The sequence below is a fragment of the Podarcis tiliguerta genome (genome assembly GCF_965153285.1).
Source record: "Podarcis tiliguerta genome assembly, chromosome: 17".
In the NCBI taxonomy this organism is placed as follows: domain Eukaryota; kingdom Metazoa; phylum Chordata; class Lepidosauria; order Squamata; family Lacertidae; genus Podarcis; species Podarcis tiliguerta.
The window spans coordinates 27,028,250-27,036,386 of record NC_139550.1 but is presented as its reverse complement, the minus strand read 5'-3'; the positions used below and the strand labels follow the sequence as shown (position 1 = coordinate 27,036,386).

The following is an 8,137-nucleotide window of genomic DNA, read 5'->3' as shown; positions in this document are numbered from 1 at the left end:
GCAGGGGGGGGGGTGTAAGCTGGAAACGCCCCTCCAGGATGAACAGCACCCATAATGACAATAATAAACAGTTTACAGTTATACCGAAATTTAAATAACTGCCAACCCCAATTAAGCATTTAACTAACACCAACCTGACAAAAACAAAACAGAGGAACCAGAATTAGAAGTGTTTAAAACATTTTAGCCAGTTGCCCCAACCCAAGTGTTGTTCCAGCAATGTCCCTCTGGCCTCCCAGGTGCCTTTTAGCTGTTCAGGCTCAGTGTGGGCCCGCCCCCTAGGCCAGGTGGAAAGGGGCATTGCAACAGGGAGCAGGGAATCCTTCCAGCACTCACAGCAGCAGCAAATTGTGATCACATTCAAGACTTTTCAGTAGTAGTAATAGCAATAGTGTGTGGATCCAGTGCAAATGCTTAAAAACACAATGCACAAGGCTAAAGTTGGTTCCTGGTAGGTGGGAATCTAGCTCTGTGAAGAACAAACTACGGTTCCCAGGATTTTTTGGTAGAAGCAATGTACATTGGTACCTTGGTTTGCAACCGTTTTGGATTACAACCCATTTTTGTTTTTGGAGGCCCCATTGGCGAAAGCGTTCCTTGGGTTACAACCTGTTTTGGTTTACAACCAAACCTCCGGAACGGATTATGGTTATAAACCAAGGTACCACTGTACTTTTTTGGTGGGACGTGGGTGGCACTGTGGGTTAAACCACAGAGCCTAGGACTTGCCGATCAGAAAGTCAGCGGTTCGAATCCCCGCGACGGGGTGAGCTCCCGTTGCTTGGTCCCTGCTCCTGCCCACCTATCAGTTTGAAAGCACATCAAAGTGCAAGTAGATAAATAGGTACTGCTCCATTGGGAAGGTAAATGGCGTTTCCGTGCGCTGCTCTGGTTCGCCAGAAGCAGCTTAGTCCTGCTGGCCACATGACCCGGAAGCTGTATGCCGGCTCCCTCGGCCAATAAAGCGAGATGAGCGCCACAACCCCAGAGTCATTCGTGACTCGACCTAATGGTCAGGGGTCCCTTTACCTTTACTTTACCACTGTACTTTAAACATGTGGCCTAAGTTTTGGGACACCTTAAATGTCACATCCAGGCCACTGGAAGACTAGGAGATGTGTTGTGTTGTGTTGTGTTGCCATGCCACCTGTTGTACACACAAATACATTAGAAGAAGGGGGCTACATGTCCACTAAATAACCTGTGGTCTTTCACTGGGACACTCACCTAAAATTGCATCTGGCTTAATGCTTCATTTTACATTAGTCCCTGTCTTGTGTGCTGAGCTCATGCCAAGGATTGGCAAGACATGTACAAATGAATAAAGGACTGCAGGTTTGCACCCCCTCCTCTCTTTCTCATAATAATAATAATAATAATAATAATAATAATAATAATAATAATAATATATTTATACCCTGCCCAACTGGCTGGGTTTCCCCAGCCACTCTGGGTGGCTCCCAACAGAATATTAAAAACATGATAAAACATCAAACTTCCCTAAACAGGGCTGCCTTCAGATGTCTTCTAAATGTCAGGTAGTTGTTTATTTCTTTGACATCTGGTGGGAGGGCATTCCACAGGGCAGGTGCCACCACCAAGAAGGCCCTCTGCCTGGTTCCCTGTAACTTCAGTTCTCACAGTGAGGGAACTGCCAGAAGGCCCTTGGAGATGGACCCCGGTGTCTGGGCTGAACAATGGGGGTGGAGACGCTCCATCAGGTCTACTGGGCCAAGGCTGTTTAGGGCTCCCTCAAATAGATACATTTATAGATACAAATGAGATTGGCCAAACTCTCTCGTTGGTTTCAGTATTGTTGATGAGGCTTCCCTGACAGTTGATGCTTGCACTGGAGATAGCATTCCATTTGCACACCTCAAAGGGGCCTCAAAATACACCCCCAATAACTGAGGTACTTCCAGACCAGTCAGAAAGTTGAGAGACACAATATTATTTAAGGTAAAGGGATCCCTGACCATTAGGTCCAGTCGTGGCTGACTCTGGGGTTGCGGCGTTCATCTCGCTTTATTGGCCGAGGGAGCCGGCGTACAGCTTCCGGGTCATGTGGCCACCATGACTAAGCTGCTTCTGGTGAACCAGAGCAGCGCACGGAAACACCGTTCACCTTCCCGCCGGAACAGGACCTATTCATCTACTTGCACTTTGAGGTGCTTTCGAACTACTAGGTGGGCAGGAGCTGGGACCGAGCAACGGGAGCTCACCCCGTTGCGGGGATTCGATAGCATTCAATATTATTTACAACAGCTATAAATTAACACAAATGAATATCCTGCAGGTGGCAGCACATTCACATGTTACCAGGCTTCTAAACGAAAGCCCAGCAGCTATCTGCCACAAAATTTCTTAGCTGCATCTTAGCTTGCATATTAGTCAATACTATCTCCTCCACACAAAAAAAAACCTGTAAAAAATATCCTATCTTTGCCCAGCATCTATAATGCTATAATGTTAAGTCCTCTATACTTTTTTGGGATATGTAAGATTTATATTTTGACAGTAAGGAACCAGATGTAACTACAGTGGTACCTTGGGTTAAGTACTTAATTCATTCCGGAGGTCCGTACTTAACCTGAAACTGTTCTTAACCTGAAGCACCATTTTAGCTAATGGGGCCTTCTGCTGCCGCCGTTCCGCCAGAGCACGATTTCTGTTCTCATCCTGAAGCAAAGTTCTTAACCTGAAGCACTATTTCTGGGTTAGCGGAGTCTGTAACCTGAAGCGTATGTAACCTGAAGCGTATGTAACCCGAGGTACCACTTTACTTTACTTTTTATTTTTTCAATCTCTTTCCTCTATATGGCTACAGCATATAGCCTCCTCCCCTTTCAAATGACATTTTGTGTTAAATGATCCTGTGCATATTGCTTTGAAATGAGTTCCATTGTCTCCTTTTCAGGTAGGTTTGCCAGGTGCAACAGCTGGGGATTAAGATCCCTCGGACATGGCAGAACCTATGGTTGCAATCTGTACACACCACACTTAACTCAGGACTGCATTACCTCAAGAAGAGCCTCTTCCCATATGAACCTACCTGGACCCAGAGATCTTTTAAGGCCCTCCTTCATGTACCTCCTCCTCGAGAGGTTTGGAAGGTCTGGCAACATGAGAACAGGGCCTTCTCTGCAGTGGCTCCTTGTTTGTGGAATGCTCTCCCCAGGGAAGTTTGCCTGGTGCCTTCATTCTACACCTTTAGGCACCAGGAAAAAACCTTTCCTTTTTAACCAGGCCTTTGGTTGATTTTATCGACATCCAACACCTTTTAAGAATGTGCTTGGTTTTTGTTTTTTTTAAAATTGGGTTAATGTTTTTGGTATGATTTTATATGTTGTGGTCTTGTTTGTGAACCACACTGAGACCTCCGGGTATGGGGCGGTCTATAAATTGATTAAATACTACTACTACTACTACTAATAATAATAATAATAATTACTTTGAACAATTAAAGACAGGAGGACTGAGTAAACGCACATAGGTTTAAGCTAAGAGGAAACTCATCTCAGTAAAATCTAGGTGCTTTATTTATACCAGGGGAGAATGTGGCAAAAGGGAGATTCTATCCGAGCTAATATCTTAAACAGTGCCAATGTGACGCTGAGCTTGGAGTGTGCGCTTTGAATGTGGTTCTACAGGTATTTATCACCACTTTATTTTTATTGTACTTTTGTGATTTCAACTATGTCCCCGTCCCGTCCCTTCCCCCCCAGTTTTGTATTTTTGCTTCATTGATGATTAGCCACCCTCTGCTCCAGAATGGAGGATCGGAAGAATAGGACAATAATGAATTATGTACAGTGGTCCCTTGGTTCTGAAACGCCTTGGTACTCAAACAACTTGGAACCCAAACACTGCAAACCTGGAAGTAAGTGTTCTGGTTTGCAAACATTTTTCGGAAGCTGAACGGTCTCCATTTTGAATGCCATGCTTCTGTTTTGACTTACACTGAGGTCTGTCTGTTTTTGCTATTTATTTTGTGTTTTTGTTTCTGCGGTTCTTTTTTGTTTTGTTTTTGTGATTGTGTGGAACCCAGTTCAGCTACTGATTGATTGATTGTGTGACTGCAGTACATTGTTTATTGCTTTCATTTTATGGATCAATGGTCTCGTTAGAGAGTAAAGTTCATGTTAAATTGCTGTTTCAGGGCTTGTTTTTAAAAATCTGGAACGGATTAATCCATTTTGCATTACTTTCTATGGTAAAGTGTGCCTTGGTTTTGGAACGCTTTGGTTTTGGAACGGACTTCTGGAACAGATTAAGTTTGAGAACTGTAAATAAATATGGGTGGAATGGAAGAGGTGCACTAAGAGAACCGCCAGGCAGGAAACTTAATCTATTTTTTGGGTAAATATTCAGAAATTATCTGTGGTCTAAACCACAGAGCCTAGAGCTTGCCAACCAGAAGATCAGCGGTTTGAATCCCCGTGATAGGGTGAGCTTCCGTTGTTTGGTCCCTGCTCCTGCCCACCTAGCAGTTCAAAAGCACATCAAAGTGCAAGTAGATAAATAGGTACAGCTCTGGCAGGAAGGTAAACGGCGTTTCTGTGCACTGCTCTGGTTCACCAGAAGCGGCTTAGTCATGCTGGCCACATGACCCAGAAGCTGTACGCCGGCTCCCTCGGCCAAAAAAGCGAGATGAACGCCGCAACCCCAGAGTCGGTCACGACTGGACCTAATGGTCAGTGGTCCCTTTATCTTTAAGAATAACATAGAGGTGATGTAAAAATGATGCTATGGGCATACTGGCGTTCTGGTCATAATATAGATTAGTTCTTCAGCAAATGCTTATGAGGAACTTCAATCTCAGCTTTCAGAATTGTGGTTGCTCAATTCCCCCCCCCCCCGACAGTTGCATTTTATAGCTTTACTCAGCACTTTGTCACAACCTGGATTTCTCATGAGCTGCAAATTGGCAGTTAAAACTACTGACGCAGCAGAATTTGCTCAGATGATGACTATATAGTCTCAGATAGTGTGTTATGAGATTAACAGAGATAATCTTTTTTCTTTAATTTTTTTTTTTGTAGATTTACAATATCACAAGCCCTGTAAAGAGAAGACATATGCTTTGTACTTGGAACCTGAGTGCAAAATTCATTGATCAGAATAATGTTTTTTTAAAAATGCTATATGTTAGAATACATATATATTATAGAAAATGAGAGAGAAAACTACAAATTATTCCTAGATCTGGCAAACATTGTATAGCATTCCAGTTTTTATAAATGATATCTGTGAAATCCATTCAGTGCCATGAACACATTTCCAGTGTTAAATATTATTGTAGATTGTAATTTGTAAAGGGGATTTGCTATATGGTCCGACAACATCTGCTTGCCTGCTCCTCATTCACAACTGTAGCCCGTTGCCCACAGGTGTAGTGGAGTTCATTGTCTTATCATGAGTATTCAAGTAAGAGACAGCAGCCAGTGGGGCTGGATACTATATGTGAAATCTAGAGGCGGGTAGCAGTCAGCAGCAAAATGCCTTCGACTGCTCCTGGTTCCTCTTGCTATTGAGGAGACGCATCCATCTCCTTCCCAGTCCCTGCATTAGGTTTGCACAACTTCTGCTCCACCAAGGCAAATGTGACCCATTTATGGCAACATGCAGTCACTGTCTTATTTTGGGGAGACTGCCAGAGCTGAGTGGTTATCAAGTCTCGCAGGCAAGACACAAAAGATGGCTGCTGAGCTGTGCTTGGCTTAGTGGATGTCAAGTGCTGGATGGCGGGGGTCACCCTCCCCTTCTTCTGAACCTTCCTGAGAACCGGAGGACAGTATAGATTTAGAACAGTGGTTTGCAGAAGGGCATAGTTCAGAGGCTGCAGAGGGGAGAAGCTGGGAAATATTGGAAGAGGAACAGCAGGTAGATGAAGCACCAGAGGAGGGACAGCTGAAAGACTCAGTGTCTTTGGAAAGCATTCCTGACCCCCCCCCCCCCAGGACCAGGGGAGCATTGAGGGTAGTAGAACAGAAAGCTCAGAGGCAGATTAGCTGACACAGGGGCGACGTAGAATAGGAGAGACATAGGGGGTGGGATTTTATTTGGAGCACCGCCATTGTCTTTGGGACACCGCATTCCTTCCTCTGTCTTTCTGTGAACATTGAATAAATCACTTGGTAAGAACACCTTTGTTTTCTCTGCTTCTTGGTTGCCACTGTGGGAGGAATAGGATTCCCTGAAGCCTTGACAATAGGTTACAACTTCTGTGACCTTGTTTTGCATAGACCATGGAAGGCTTCCCAGAAGCAGATTCTAGTAGAGATTCTAAAGCACCCAACCTGGTGCCCCCTGGATCTTGTTGCCTTGCAACTCCCATGATGCCCGACCATTGGCTGTGCTGACTGGAGCTGATGGAAGTTGGAGCCCAAAATGCCTGGAGGGCAGTAATCTGGACTAAAGCTGCTGCTTTAAAATACCCATGGCTATGAAACCAGGCTCTACCTTGGCCTCCAGAAAGTATCAGCACAAGAATACTGGCTGAAGAACATCTCCAAGAACTCCCAGAGGCCCTCATCCTCCAGCTGACGCTGATACTTGTTGACGCGATGGCTGCAAGCAAATCCCTTGTGGTCTCGTCTCCCTCACTTTTCTCATCCATAAAGCAATGAGGATAATAACAGCGTGTTCCTAGATTTCAAAAGCATGTGGATTACCCCGTCTGATGTTCCTCAGACTCTTTGAAGATGAAAAGAGCCAGATATATTATTATTAATATTATTATTATTTATTGTCATAACCAAATCAAAAGATAGTGGGGAGATGTAATTGTACTGAGCATCACGGTGGAATGCTTGCATGAGGGTTAGTTCAAAGGAAGAATGCACACATTAAAATTTTTATTTTATGAGAGGTGAGGAGAGACAAACCAAAGCCACAATGACTTTAACATTTGTTCATGCCGCTTCCAGTTTCACTGGCTCCCCTGCGTAGTGGCTGTTGAAAAATTCTTTCTGCTCTCTACTTAAATTAATACAAGTATTTCTATAGCTCCAATTCTTTGGTTGGTTGGCGTCCGTCCATCTTGGGAGACAATGGAGGAGTGCGTCTTTGGGGTTGAAGTCAACCTTCCGTTCATAGAATGTAACATGGCAGTATATCTGCAATAAAATATAATAATAATAATAAAAGCAATTCAAAGGACTAGGGCGATCAAAAAAGGTAAAGAGTTGCAGAAGTCTGTGTACATAAAAAGTACTTTACAAAGATGTCTGGAAGTCAAAAGAGAAGATGCATCCCAAATCTCTGCTGGAAGAGTTTGTTTGTTTACTTTATTGCATTTTTAAAACAATTAAAAAAAGGCAACATCCAGATAATAAAATAAAGGTTTGCTCTTAACAAACCTCCTTTCCTTAATAAAGAAACTAACTGCACGTTCGCCTCACATCTCTCTCTGACCTGTGAATGGCCTGATCGTCCTGACAGACCCTTGACACATGCCTAGAGACCACAGGCCCAAGTGGTTGTCCACTTGTCGCATGCCTTCTAGGCACGGGGCTGAGCAGTTTTGCCTTTGCCCGGCTACTTTCCTCGGGAAAACCAGCTCTTTAGTGTTAATCAGAACAAACGGCAATCCAAGGAAGACCTGGTGCATTTGTTCCGGTTCAGTTTTAAACCACGGGGCGCTGGGGGAAAGAGATTGGGGGATCCGCAGATTGGGATTTGGATAAACCTATATGCTTGGAGGCTAGTTGAATCTCTATAAACACAGGGGATGTAGGAAGCTAACCCTTATATACACTGAAGACCAAGTCAAGCAGTTGGTCTTGGCTTGTTGAAGATAATCTATTGAAAACAAGGCAGTTCAGGGAAGCTACTGGGTGAGATTAAAAGCATCATCCTATTAATTGCTTTGACTCCTTGTTTTTTTACATGATTTTTATTAAATTTTCTGTTTTACAATTTAAAACACTCATTTAAACAACCTTAAAATATCAATCACTTCCCTTCTCTTTCCATGGTTCATTTTACATAATAGAAATCCCTGCATATTTTATATAAACTAGACCATTCAGTATTCCATTATTACATCCAGCAAAACTTACGGTATTTACACAGTTGAATTTATCTTAATGCTGCCAGCATCTTCAGCTGTACACAGCTATTTCTCATATATTCA

General features: G+C 43.5%; 2 long non-coding RNA genes across 2 annotated transcripts in view; both read right to left on the bottom strand.

Moving 5' to 3' along the window:
* The window catches only part of LOC310668070, a 160,562-nt gene that overhangs the window by 26,468 nt on the left and 125,957 nt on the right, over nucleotides 1–8,137 (bottom strand). The gene's annotated exons all lie outside the window — the stretch shown is intronic.
* LOC310667962 overlaps nucleotides 6,841–8,137 on the bottom strand; it is a 43,289-nt gene continuing 41,992 nt past the window's right edge. Inside the window, exon 2 of the long non-coding RNA XR_014506487.1 lies at nucleotides 6,841–7,118. This is a non-coding gene — a long non-coding RNA (uncharacterized lncRNA). The remainder of the gene's footprint in view (nucleotides 7,119–8,137) is intronic.